Here is a 13701-nt window from a genome sequence, read left to right on the forward strand (position 1 = left end):
AAAACCCAATCCCTTATCAAAATGCCAACATCATTTTTCATAAACATTTCGATTCTTACATTTCTATAGAAACACAAAAGACTCAGAACAGTCTAAACAACTTTGCTGAAGGTGTAAATTAGAGCTGCAATCCTCCCCAATCCCACGACTTATCACAAAGTTACAGCAGTCATGACTATTTTTATTTATTTTAAAAGGAATAAAACAAAACAGTAAAACAACAAGACAAAACATTGAGAACAATATGGGATTTCTAAAATAAGACAGAAGAAAGTCTCCTATAATTGCTCTATTGCATATTGTTATTCTCTAATGACTCGCTCAGACTACTGAATTTAGGCCTGCAGTGTCAACCAAATAATTCAAGCATTCAGCTGCATTTTACTTCAGTTGCTATCATTTCAGTCTGTGTTCCTCTGAGCCAGCTGGTTGCTTACAAGGCGTGGGGTGGGGGTGGCACTCTTCTTTTCTCGCAGCCCACGTGCTGGCTGGCTGCAGGGAGGGCAGGTGGGCTTCTTGGTTTTTTTCCCCACCCATGGCTGCTGCTGGCTCATGCAAGGGCAGACTGGCTTATTGGTTCTCCTCCTGACCCACATGGCTGCTGCTGGCTCATGGCAATACAGTATTTAAACATGTGTCTGATTTATTTTACAAAAGAGAATGGTCTCAGGGTGCATCCATTTTCCTAGAAATGACTCTGGCTTGTCTTTCTTTATGGCAGAGTAGTGCTCCATTGTATTTTTTTAAAAAAGACCCAGGTGGGGCTGGGGATTTAGCTCAGCGGCATAAGCACCTGCCTTGCAAGCAGGCAGTCATGAGTTCGATCCCCGGTACAAAAAAAAAAAAAAAAAGTTAAAAAAAAAAAAAAGACCCACACCTTCTATTTTCATTCACCAGTTGATGGGTACTTGGGTTGTTTCCAAGATTTGTCTATTACAAACTGTGCCACTATAAACATAAATGTGCATATATTGCTCTGCTATGATGCTCTTAATTCTTTCAGGAAAATACTAAGAAAAGGAATACCTGGGTTGAATAGAACCTCTAGTTCTAGTTTTTCGAGGACTTTTTACACTGATTTCCACAGTTGTTGCACCAGTCTACACTCCCACCAGAGGGGAAAAGGTTCCTTTTCCCCATAGCCCCACCAGCATTTGTTATTGAGAAATTTCTTGAAAATAGCCATTATTTCTAGAGATGGAATTTCAGTTTTAATTTGCATCTCTCAAATGACCAGTGATGTTGAACAGTTTTTCATATATTTATTTGCCATTTTTATTTCTTCATTTTAGATGCCCATTTTTGGATTGGGTCTTTAAATTCAGGAGTCTGATATTTTTGAGTTCTTTATGATACTCTGAGGAACAGCTGGCAAAAATTTTTTCCCTACGCTGTGGATTTTCTCTTTACTTCCTTTCTTTTGCTGTGCAAAACTTTTTAATAAAATGAGTTCCAGTAGGGGTGGTTTGTGATATTCCTGTGAGGTGGGGTTTTGTTTATAAAGTCTTTGCCTACATCAATCTCAAGAGTTCTACCTATTCTATCTTCCAACAGATTTAGGTTTCTGTTTTAATTTTTACATCTTTGATTCACTTCAATTTTAGTTTAGTGCACAGGTCTAGTTTTAATCTTCAGCATGTGTAGAGCCAGTTTCCCCAGCACCATTTATTAAAGAGGGTGTATTTGTTCCAGTGCAGGTGTTTGGCTCCTTTGTCAAAGGTAAGATGGCTGAATGTGTTTGGCGTTGTTTCTGCATCTTCTATTTTTTTTTTCTTTTTTTTTTTTTTTGTACTGGGGATCAAACTCACGACCTTGTACCTGCCAGGCAGGCACTTGTGCCCCTGAGCTAAATCCCCAACCCTGCATCTCCTAATCTGTTCCGTTGATCCTTGAGTCTGTTTCCCCTCCTTTTTCCAGTACCATGCTGTTTTTATCACAGTAGCTTTGTAGTCTAAGTTCAAGTCAGAGATTCAGATGCCTCCTGCCTTGCTTTTGTTGCCCAGAAATGCTTTCACTATTCTGTCTCTTCTAATTCCAAATGAATTTTAGGATTGTTTTGTCTAATTCTGTGAGATATGTTATTGGTATTTTGATCAGGATTGTATCACATCTGAGTAACAATGTTGAAAGTATGACCATTTTCACTATATTGGTTATTACCCAAGAATAAGGGATATTTTTCCATTTTTTAACATACATTTCTGTCTCTTTTTTCAGAGTACTGTACTGTATTTTCAATGTAAAAGTCTTTTATTTCCTTTGTTAGATTGATTCCTAAGTATTTTTTTGGATTTTTTGAATTTTGGATTGAAGTTTTTGGATTTATTGTGAAAGGTATTGTTTCCATAATGTCTGTCTCAGTGAGTTTGTTACTTCTGGACAAGAAGGCTATTGGTTCCTGAGTATTGACTTTGTATTCAGCTGCATTGCTGAATTTATTCAACATAGTTTTCTGGTGGAGTGTTTGGAGTCTTCTATGTAAAGTGTCATGTCATCCACAAACGATGATAATTTCACTGTTTCCTTTCCCATCTTTATTCTTTTAATTGCTCTAGATAATATCAAATAACAGTGGTGATAGTGGACATCCTTGTCCTATCTTTAGAAGAAATGCTTTCAGTTTTTGACCATTTAGTGTGATGGTGGTTGTTGGTTTGTCATAGATGGTTTTTGTCAGATTGGGCTAAAGACCATCTCTTCCAATTTTCTGTAGAGTTTTTATGATGAATGGGTGTTGAATTTTGTAAAATCCTTTTTCTGCACCTATTGAGATGGTTTTGTTGTTACTATGGTATATTACATTTATTGATTTACATGTGTTGAACCATCCTTCCATTTCTGAGGATGAATCCTACTTGGTCATGGTGTATAATCTTGATGATTTGCTGCATTTGTATATTTGCCAGTATCTTAGTGAGGATTTTTGCATCTATATTCACTAGGGAGATTGGTGTGTAGTTCTCTTTTTAGGTTGGGTCCTTCTGTGGTTTGGGTACCAGGGTAATATTTGCCTCTAGGAATGAATTTGGGAGTTTTGCTTCCCTTTATATTTCATTAAAAAGTTTGAGAAGTCGTAACATTAGGTCTTCTATTAATTTCTGTAGAAGTCAGCAGTGAATCTGTCAGCACCTGGGCTTTTCTTTATTGGTAGGTTTTTAATTACATCTTCAATCTTATTAACTGACATTGGTTTATTTAGAATTTTTGTATCTTCTTGATTCAGTTTTGGTAATTTATACGTGTCTAGCAATCTGTCCATTTCTTCTGTGTTTTTCATCTTACTAGAGTACAAGTTCTTAAAGTAGATAATGATGCTCTTCTGAATTTCTGCAGGACCCATTGTGGTTTCACCTTTTTCATTCCTAATTGCATGGATTTTTACTCTTTTCTTTTTTTGATAAGGTTGGATAAGGATTTGTTGGTTTTATTTAACCTTCTAAAGAACAAACTCCTTTATTCATTGATTTCTTTTATCATTTTCTTAGTCTCCAGTGCATTAATTTCTGCTCTGATCTTTATAATTTTCTCCCTCATAGGGTTTGACTTGCTCTTATTTTTCTAATAGCTTAAGGTTTAACATTAAGATATTTATTTGAGTTCACTCTGTTTTTCTGATATAGGAATTCACCACTATAAATTTCTCTCCTAGGACTTTCACTGAGTCCCATAAATTCCAGTGTGTTGTATTGATATTATCATTTAATGTAGAAACTGTCTAATTTATTCTTTCTTTAATTTTATCTGTGACTCATTGGTTGTTCGGGAAGCTGTTGTTTAATTTTCATGTGTTTATCAAGTTCTTGTGGTTTCTTTCACCATTGGTTTCCAACTTCACAGCACCATTGGTCTGGTAATATGCATGGAATGATTTCAATTCCTTTGCATTTACTTAAGTGTGTTCTCTGAGCTAGTATGTGGTCTACTTTGGAGAACATCCCATGTGCCACTGAGAAGAATGTGTATTCTGATGTCATGGGGTAGAACACTCTGCAGACATCTACTAAGTCCATTTGTTCAAAAGTTTGGTTCAGTTGTGGTTCATTATTAAGTTTTTTCTTTTTTTTTTGTTTTTTGTTTTTTGTTTTTGGTCTTTTTAAGACAAGAGTTCAGGATAGTCTTACACTCACTTTGTAACCCTCCTCATGCGTCAGTCTCCCTAATGCTGGGACTACAAGAGGGTGCCACTATGCCCAGCTTTCTTTGTTAAATTTTTTTCTAGTTGATCTGTCTATTATGACCATGGGATATTGAGGTCTCCCATTACCATTGTACTAGCACTTATTTGATTTTTCATGTCCATTTATATATTTTATGTAGTTGGGTACTCTGGTATTTGGTGCATATATATTTATGATTATTATCTCTTTGAATTATATCTTTTTGAATCTGCATCATGTGTTCCATTTCTTTCCTATTTGGGTGCTCATGCTTTTCATCATATTCTTAAACTCTTCTACTTTTTTTATCTGAATCTTCTCTCAAGTCACTAACCATGTCCGTTATGATCACCATCTCTGTAGTTATCTGAGAAATTATTTCTGATTTTATTTTTTTCTGTAGCCTCATTCATCTTTCACCTGCTTTGTTACCATTTCAGAGAGTCCAGGTGGGGGCTTTTGAATTTTGCCGCCTCATCTCCCCCTGGTTTTGCCTTGTGCAAGCTGGAAGACTGGAGTTGTATTTCACTTCTGGGTCTTCCCATTTCCCTTGTTTGTCTGAATTCCTGGGTTGATGCTTTTAAATTTTTCATGCAAGGTAGCTTTTTAGAACACTTAGAAAATGATTACTTCGCAGAGATGTCTTCCAGGTGTAGCTGGCTTTGGGGTTTTGAGTCTCTCAGATGATCCTACCTCTTCAGTTCGGTGAGGATGAGGAATTGGTGCCTATGTGGCCTAAGCCCTGGTTCTTTGGCACTGGCCTATCGTATTGTTTATGACCTTTTTGCAGTCTCAATCTTGGCACACAAGGAAGAACAACTGATTAGAACAATTATGTCACCTTGGTTAAATCAGTACAATCAGTAATAATAATAGCATCAAACTGCCTAGAAAATGACAAGCTGCAGCAATTATGAATTTGCCATCTCTACCTATATGAACTATATTTTTAGTTACATAAAAAAATCTAAAACAAACTGGAAAATTCTATACAGTAAATATGATCTCAATGTGGCAAGTTTACTCTCAGGGGAGAAAACTTACAGTATTTAGGGAAGGAAATAGAAAAACAGAAGAAGTAGAAGAGATTAGAAGCCAGGCTGGAAAACAAATGAGGATTAGGGGAACTTTGGGAAACGGATGAAGAAGACAGAAGGGGAAAATGAAAGAAGAAACAAAAAACAAGAACAGAACAGAACAACCACAACAAAAAATCTAGAAACAGGGATCACATTTATATAAAAACAAGGAGAAACAATCAAAAAAAGGACAAGAAAAGAAAAAAATGTCCACTTCCGTTTCTCTGCTGTCACTTGTAGACAAAGTGGGCAGACAGAGAGAGCCCTGATTTATGTTGATTAATCCCAGAAAGCCAGTCAAAGATTTATGCAAGATGGTGGATAGTCCCAGCAACCCTGCGCCTGTAGTTCCCCTGAAGTTCAGGCTGGTTTCTGGCTGTGAGGTTGGAACCCAATTTGTTCAGTCTACAGTATTCTGTGTGCCTCTTGCTAGCTTGAACTCGACTCCCTGACCTCTTGCTGAATTGAACTTGCTTCTACCTTGCCCTGACACTAGTAGCTGGGAGATGGAGCCAGGCTATAGGTTCTCTGAGTTCTGAGCTAATCAAGATGGTGACCAGCTAGTCACCTTCTCCTGAGAGATGTCTGAATCTGAATAACTCACCAGCCACTGAAGAGTGCTGTGTTCAATGTTCTGTCCCACTGGTGCATTTCTCCATGGAGGCCTCTGGGGTTGCCAGTAGTTCCTGTGCATCGCCTCCCATGCAGCAAGTCAGAGCTCAGGGATAAATGCCACTTGCCCCTCCTTCTTTTCCCTTGAGGTCTCTCTCTTTGCTCTTCCCATGGGCACAAATTCTTACGGTTGTTTTGTCTCTTTGTAAAAGGTCTCTACGCAGTTCAGGCTGGCCTTGAACTCATTTTGTAGCCCAGGCTTGCCTCAAACTCCTGCTTCAGCCTTCCTGTTGCTGGGATTACAAGTTTGTGCCACCATGCCCAGCCCTTGAGCTTACAGTCTTGCTTCAGATTCTTGCTAGGTACCAGGAACCCACTTTCCTTTTTCTTCTCTCCTCATGTTGCTATATTCCAGCATCTAGACACTGAATCTCAGAGAGGCTGTTTCTCTGCTGTTCATCGTTCTACTGTCTTCTCGAATATGCCATTTGCATGTTTGTTGCGTTGAATTGTTTCAGGGACCAATCACCAAGGGTTGATCAGACCCTGGATACCTGTAGGGTGAGTACGGAGAATAAAGAAAGACAAAGAGACAAACTTTAGGGTGCGATGGGGACAGGAAGAGCTCGCCTCTGGTGAACTGGGTTGGTTATCTGTGCAGCTGGTTGGCTGTTATTGGCTAGCAAGAAGCACGAGGATGGGCTAGCACTTGTTTCATGGAACAGTAATTTTAGGTCATGGGTGGATAAGGATTAAGTTAATGAGGAGCCAGATTTTCTCTAAACCCAAATGCCTATATTTTGATAACTGTCCACAGATGTTATTTTGCCTTAGGATTGCTGGCTTATTGGCCTTCTTTATACTTCTGTGTCCTGAAGCAAAATCCCACTGACCTCAGGACACACAGTCAAGTCTTCTATAATCTATCACATAGCCTGGTCCTCCTTTTTGTTTTTGTAACTGCAGCAGCCAAAACACTGTGTGTGACTTGAGGTTTTACGCATCTAGGTGTCATCTAGTTTGGTTTTCCTTGCCGCAGACGTGCAGGCAATGGTGTCCATCATGGCATTAAACATATTTTCTGGGGTACATGGCAGGACCTGGCTCACCACCATCTTTTTGGCTTCCTGAGTCTTCTTTTTCACTTGACTCCCCATCCTGGGTTTTGTTACTTATGTAGTCATTAGCAGCTGATGTTTCTACTCCAGGGTCATCCTTGCAAAAGTTTGCACTGGTTGGCCTAGTGGCAGCTTCCTCTACCACGGGTTTGGAGATCTCTCTCCATGCCACACATTCTGAGGTGGCGCCCACAGCGGCCTTCCCTTACCTGTTAATACACAAGCATATTGTGTCCCCAAGTTACTAGTTACACTGGGCCACCCGACTCCCCTGGTGGGACATCTTGCCCTAAAACTGGTGCCTGTGGCTTCTCCACAGCATCGCACTTCTGCCCATGGAGATCTGACGAAGTACTTTTGCTCTCTGCAAGGGGATTCAAAGCATTTAAAGTGAACGAGCAAGATCTAATGCCCTCATGCAGGTAGCTGTACACTTCTCTTTTACTTTCGTGAATGTGTTTTAAAGGGAGATGTACATGTGCTACTACTGCGCAGCCTTGAGGGTTATAGGAAATGTCTGCGACATGTTTAATGTTCCAGAGTTTAAAAAAGAAGAATACAGCTTTACTCACATGTGAGAGTCTTTCAGCTGTTTTGACGGTAAGTGGGACTCCTATTGCAACAAAACAGACAGACAATGCTGTCACACATGTCTTCCCTTTTCCCCTCTAAGGCAGGGGGCATGGATCATACCGGAGTAAATATCTCTACATATCAGGACACATTGCAACCACCCAAATGCCTGGACATCAGGAACGTCCATTTGCCAAATTTAAGCCACCAATGAATCAGCCTGTTGATTACCGTCAGTTAAAGATTCCAATATTTAGAATAGGATCCAATATGTCTAGTATACAAGGTGTCAGTACAATTGCGAATCATCCTTTGCAACCTGAGAAACAGTGTTTCAGAGAGGGCAGTGAGTTCAACTACTATAATTACATCTCTATATCAAGCGCTTTGAATTATAAAGTAGACCCAGAGAACTGTTATTTCTTGTCAACCATAGCTATTTTAGTAGTTGTATCCCTGTAGGATGTTAACAGATAAGAGTTACATAGTTCAAAGAGAAAACTTAAGATCAAGAAATACATTTCATGTTTTAGCATGATGACATTATTTCTGTAACACCCATCTCAGTATAAAATAGCCATCTCAGTATAAAGTAGCCTTTTTAGTCAATCGTCTCTATGTAGTACATAAAGAAGCTCTCACCTAAATTGTTAACCTTTATTTTCCAAATCCATTTTATTTCAAGAATAAAAAGAAAGAAAAAAAGAAGAAGAAAACTTCAAAACACTTCAATCAGGGAGCAACAATGGTATACACATTGCACATTGTCATCCTCAAGTCATTCACCCAGAGCTCAAGACATCTGCGTTCAATTGTCCAGCACCAGCACAAAGCTTTCTCTTCAGCAAACTCAGAGAAATCACTAGTATAACTATCTTAGCTATTTATATATATATATATATATGTATATATACACATACACATATACATATGTATATGTACATATATACATATGCTTTTTTCTTTTAGCTTCTCACACTAATGAAACAAAATATGTTTATACGCATGTGTTTTATTTCACCAATGAGTATAGTCGAAAATTGCATCCATTTACCTATAAAAGTCTCTAGTTTATCCTTTTTTATGGCTGAGTAGTACTCCATTGTATAAAAATACCACATCTTTTTTACCTTCCTCAGTCAATGGGCATTTAGGTTGTTTCCAAGATCTGGCTATTATCAACTGAACTGCTATAAACATTGGTACACATATATCAGTGTGGTATGACATTTTTAATTCTTTTGGGAAGATATCCAGAAGGGGAATAACTGGGTTGAATGGGACCTCTAGTCCTGGTTTTTTTTGAGGAATCTCCACACTGATTTCCACAATCTTTGCACCAGTCTGCATCCCCACCAACTGTGGAGAAGGTTCCTTTTTCCCCACAGCCCCTCCAGCATTTGCTTGATTTCCTGGTAATAGCCATTCTTTCTGGGATGAGGTGGAATTTCAGTCTTGTTTTAATTTGCATCTCATGAGTGGTCAGTGATGTTGAACATTTTTTCACATATTTATTTGCTGTTTATATTTCTTCATCTGAGAAGTATGTATTCATCTCAGCTGCTCATTTTTTAAAATTTTTTTCTCTTTTTATCGGGGATTGAACTCAGGTGCTTATGCCGCTGAGCTAAATCCCCAGCCCCCCCACCAGCTGCTCATTTTTTTATTGGGTCTTTAAATCCGAGAGGACCAATGTTTTTGAGTTCTCTATATGTTCTTGATAAAAATCCTTCATCTGAGGTACAGCTGGCAAACATTTTCTCCCACATCGTGGCTTATCTCTTCACTGTGTTGATGGTTTCTCTTGCTGTGCAAAAGCTTTTTATTTGGGTGAGATCCCAGTTGTTGATTCTTTGTGATAGTTCTTGTGCAGTCTGGGTTTTGTTCCTAAAGTCTTAACCTACACCAGTGTCAGGGGCTGGGGATTTAGCTCAGCAGCATAAGCGCCTGCCTTGCAAGTGTGTGGTCGTGAGTTTGATCCCTGGTACCGATTTAAAAAAACAAAACAAAACAAAAACCCCATACCTACACCAATATCTTAAAGAGTTTTATCTACTCTACCAATCTAGTACATTTAATGTTTATTTTAATAATAAGATCTTTTATCTATTTTGATTTTAGCTTATTATTTGGTGAAAGTTTTAATCTCGAGCATGTGTAGAGCCAGTTCTAGCACTATTCATGAAAGAGGCCATCTTCCTTCCAGTGAATGTGTTTGGCATATTTGTCAGAGATAAGCTAATTTAGTGTGTCTGCCGTTGTTTCTGCATCTTCTAATCTGTTCCACTGAACTTTGGGTCTGGTTTTGTTTTTTTTTTAATCACAGGAGCTTGATAGTATAATTCCAAGTCAGGAATTGTGATGCCCCCTGTGTTGTCTTTATTTGCCCAGGGTTGCCTTTGCTATTCTAGGTCTCTTCTGGCTCCAGATGAATTTTAGGATTGTTTTCTCTAATTCTGTGAGATATGCTATTGGAATTTTGATTGGGATTGCACTGAATCTGTATAACAGTCTTGGAAGTATGGCCATTTCAGTTTATTGGTTGTTCCTACCCAAGAGCGTGGGATATCTCTCCATTTTCTAGTATCCGCTTCAATCTCCTTTTTCAGAGGACTGTCGTTTCCAGTGTAAGGTCTTTTACCTGCTTTGTTAGATTGATTGCTCGGTATTTCATTTTTTTTGGCTGCTATTATAAAAGGTATTGTTTCCCTGGTTTCTCTCTCAGTGAGTTTGTTATTCGTGTACAGGAAGGCTACCGATTTTTTAGTGTTGACTTTGTAACCAGCTACGTTACTGAATTTGCTTATTAAATCTAGAAGTCTTTTGGTGGAGTTTTTGGGGTCTTCTAAGTAGAATATCATGTCATCTGCAAGTAATGATAGTTTAACTTCTTTCTTTCCTATCTTTATTCCTTTTATTTCTTTCTGTTGTCTAATTGCTCTGCCTGAAGTTCCTAGGACTATATTGAATAAGAGTAGAGACAGTGGACATCCTTGTCTTGTTCCTGGTTTTAGAGTGAAAACTTTCTGGTTTTGTCCAGTTAGTATGACGTTGGCTGTGGGTTTGTCCTAGACGGCACAGCTGGCGTGCTGGGGATCGCCTTTGTCACCGCAGGCTGTCTATTAGTGAAACAGAGAATTGTGGAAGGGAACTATTTGTGTTTCTTCTTTCTTTTCATTTTTTTATGAGTGTGACAGTGGTCCCTAACCTCTTTGTGGATTCTGTTTTGTTCTTTCTTTCATCTCTCTTCTCCTTCAGCCTTCTCCACCGATTTCCCCAATTTGGTGTGATCCCCTTTGTAATCTAACCTTACTTCTAATCTCTTTCTCTTCTTCCACTTTTCTATTTTCTCCTTAATCCATTTTAATTTTTAATATCCAAGGCAAAATTGACACGTTACCGACACATACTGCATATAAACATCTGGTTTGCCTTACATTTTGTTATATAATCCAGCTCGGCTGTCTCTACATCTTCTGTCACCTACCCAGACCTTCTTCTTCTTCCCACGTGCATCCCCTCTGTGAAACTTAACATAGTTCAGGCCAGCACTGGACTTTTCAAAGATTCAGTTCCTGTATCTTGACAGAATTTTAAATAATTTCCCAGATTCTTTGTGGCCCTCCAGGGCCTATTTGCGGTCCTTATTTGCACTCCCAAAGGCCAACCATAACATTACAATCTCAGTGGTAGTGAATGAGGGGTCTGTCCGTGGACTGCCTCCTATAATATGACAAGGAACTGCAGAAGGATCTGATGAGCCCTGTAAAAGGACTGAGTTGCAGTGCCCATGCCTGTTTCATCATCAAATTTATACATTCGTATGTTTTATTAGGACAAGTCAATTACCACATAGTATCTGCACAAGATCCTGTTCCTAGCAGCACATTTTCCTTAATACCTGACCTTCCACCTGCCCTATTTCTGCGGCCAGCTCTGTGGCCAGCTCTTATAACTGCACATGAGGATGGAGACACTGACCTACTGATAGAAACAAGCAAGATGTTTAATATCCTGTGGGACCCTATGTAGAGCTCCCAGAATGGACTCTAAGAGCCCCAGTGGAAAGGGTCCCTGTGCTCAAACGATCCTCCCGCCTCAGCCTCCCAAGTAGCTGGAACTACAGCCGCGTGCCACCTTGCCTGGTGTGGCTGGGGAACCAAAGACAGATAAGCTGATTCTCCACGACATGGCTTGGCTGCTGGCCTGCTGCTACCATGTCATTCCTCCTGGTCCAAATCCCGCATGGCCATCTCCATGGCCACCCTCTCTGTTGCCTCCTTCCCCAACAACAATCATGCCTCTGTCTTGGCTGCCCAGTGTCTGTCTCTAAAAATTCTGGAAGTGCAGGCCAAGAACGTCTCTCTTCTTTCTTCCTGATCTTTCCCTTTTCCCTGACCAGGAGGAGCAGGCGCAGTTGTAGCAATGGTTGCAGCACAAGGTTCCAGTAGGAACCTTGCATGTTTGGCCAAACTCCATGTTGCAAGCGTGTCAGGGGCAACCTGTTTTCCCTGGCACCGGCCCTGCTGAAACTTTTGCCCACTCTGAGTTCTCTGCATCCAAGCTTCCTGCCTGCCAGAACCATGGGTTATGAACTTGGTAAAATCTTGCAGGATTTTTGAAAGAGAATCGGTACTGCCCTGGACCCTGCCTGTTTCTACAGTACACACAGCAACTGCACACATCCTTGCTCCTCTACTAACAAGTTCTGCCCCCTTATCCCAGATAAAATAGCTCTTCCCTGGCATTCCTATATACTTTTACCTTCCTGAACAGCTGGCTGGCTTCTGGGTTTGTCCCCTGGAGTGCCCGGATGTCTCTTCCTGTTCCTTTCCCACTCTGGCAAGTCTTCCCCTCCAGGTCTCAGCGTCCCTGTTCAGGTGCCAGTTACCAAGGGCTGATCCCTCAGTTACCTGTGAAGGGTGAGATGGGGCATAAAGAAAAAGAGAGACAAAGAGACAGATTTCAGAGTACAAGGGGAACTCTGAGGAGCTGCCTCTAGAGGGCTGGCTGGCTTTCATCGGCTAGCAAGAAGGGGGAGGGATAGCACTTGGCTTATGGAATGGTAACTAGAATATGGGCGGATAAGGATTAAGGTAATGAGGAAGCAGATTTTCTCTAAACCCAAGTGGTTGTATTTGACAACTGTTCTCAATAGATGTTATCTTGCCTCCGAATTACCGGGTTATTAACGTTTCACCCAAGGCAGAGGGCACGTGACCTTCATATATCTCTCTATTCCTGAAGTAAGGTCACCCTGACCTTGGGACTGTGGGAGGGCTTAAATCACAGTCAGGTCCCCCATAATCTCTTTGAATTTTTATTTTTTGCTAAGAGGAATCAAACACATGACCTTGCACTTTTTCAGTCAGTTGCTTGTTCCGCTGAGCTATATCCCCAATCTCCAGCCCTCAATAACCTATCAAATAGCCTGGTCCTCAACAGCCAATCCCTTTTTTTCTTTTTCTTTTTCATTTTCTTTTCTTTCTGTCTGTATTTTTTTTTTTTTTTTTGAGGCAGTGTCTCACTATATAATTCAGGCTGGATTTGACCTCACTACGTAGCCCACGCTGGCCTCAGCCCTCTGCCTCAGTCCCCCAAATGCTGAGATTACAGGCACGTGCCATCATACCTGAACTGGCCTGTTCCTTTTCTTTTTTCTGTCCTTTTGAGACAGGGCCTTGCTATGCCGTTCAGGCTAGCCTCCAGCTGGCCTGTTCCTTCTTGAGATATGAAAGTACGAGGATTTTGTGTGTTCTTATGGTTGTTTTGAATTTGCTGGGGGAAAGTACATTTGGCCAAATATGATAGTCAAACCTGCTGCAACAGTTAGGAAGTTTGTTGTTTATTATAAAGAAAAAGCATGTAAAAGTGCACTTCAAGTAAACTTTTTATTAATTTTTCATTAATCACTTTACTTAGATTCTAAACAGGCAGTCCTGAGGTCTGCCCATTGTGCTGCGGTCATCTCACTTAATCAGCTCTTTCTCAAGACATGTGACCAGCACTGCAGTATAATGGAAAGGACGTCTCCTGTTCCCATGTGCCTAGTCACACAGTCGGCAAACCTGGAAATAAATGGAGCTCTCTTCAGACTTATACTGTGTGTTCCAAAGATTAAATGTGCCTCCAAAAAATAAAAAGGGTAGAGATTACTTGTAT

At 40.1% G+C, this 13701-nt stretch overlaps 1 long non-coding RNA gene across 1 annotated transcript; it reads right to left on the bottom strand.

Moving 5' to 3' along the window:
- Nucleotides 1-1490: 1490 nt before the first annotated feature.
- On the bottom strand, nucleotides 1491-12588 carry LOC134474288 (uncharacterized). The gene is made up of 2 exons (XR_010045034.1): nucleotides 12304-12588; nucleotides 1491-7175 (listed from the first exon to the last, which is right to left on the bottom strand). It is a non-coding gene; the product is annotated as an uncharacterized LOC134474288 (long non-coding RNA).
- Nucleotides 12589-13701: the final 1113 nt, after the last annotated feature.

This window comes from Cavia porcellus, unplaced genomic scaffold, assembly GCF_034190915.1.
Source record: "Cavia porcellus strain 051 isolate PalLab524CR breed Dunkin Hartley unplaced genomic scaffold, mCavPor4.1 scaffold_32, whole genome shotgun sequence".
NCBI lineage: Eukaryota > Metazoa > Chordata > Mammalia > Rodentia > Caviidae > Cavia > Cavia porcellus.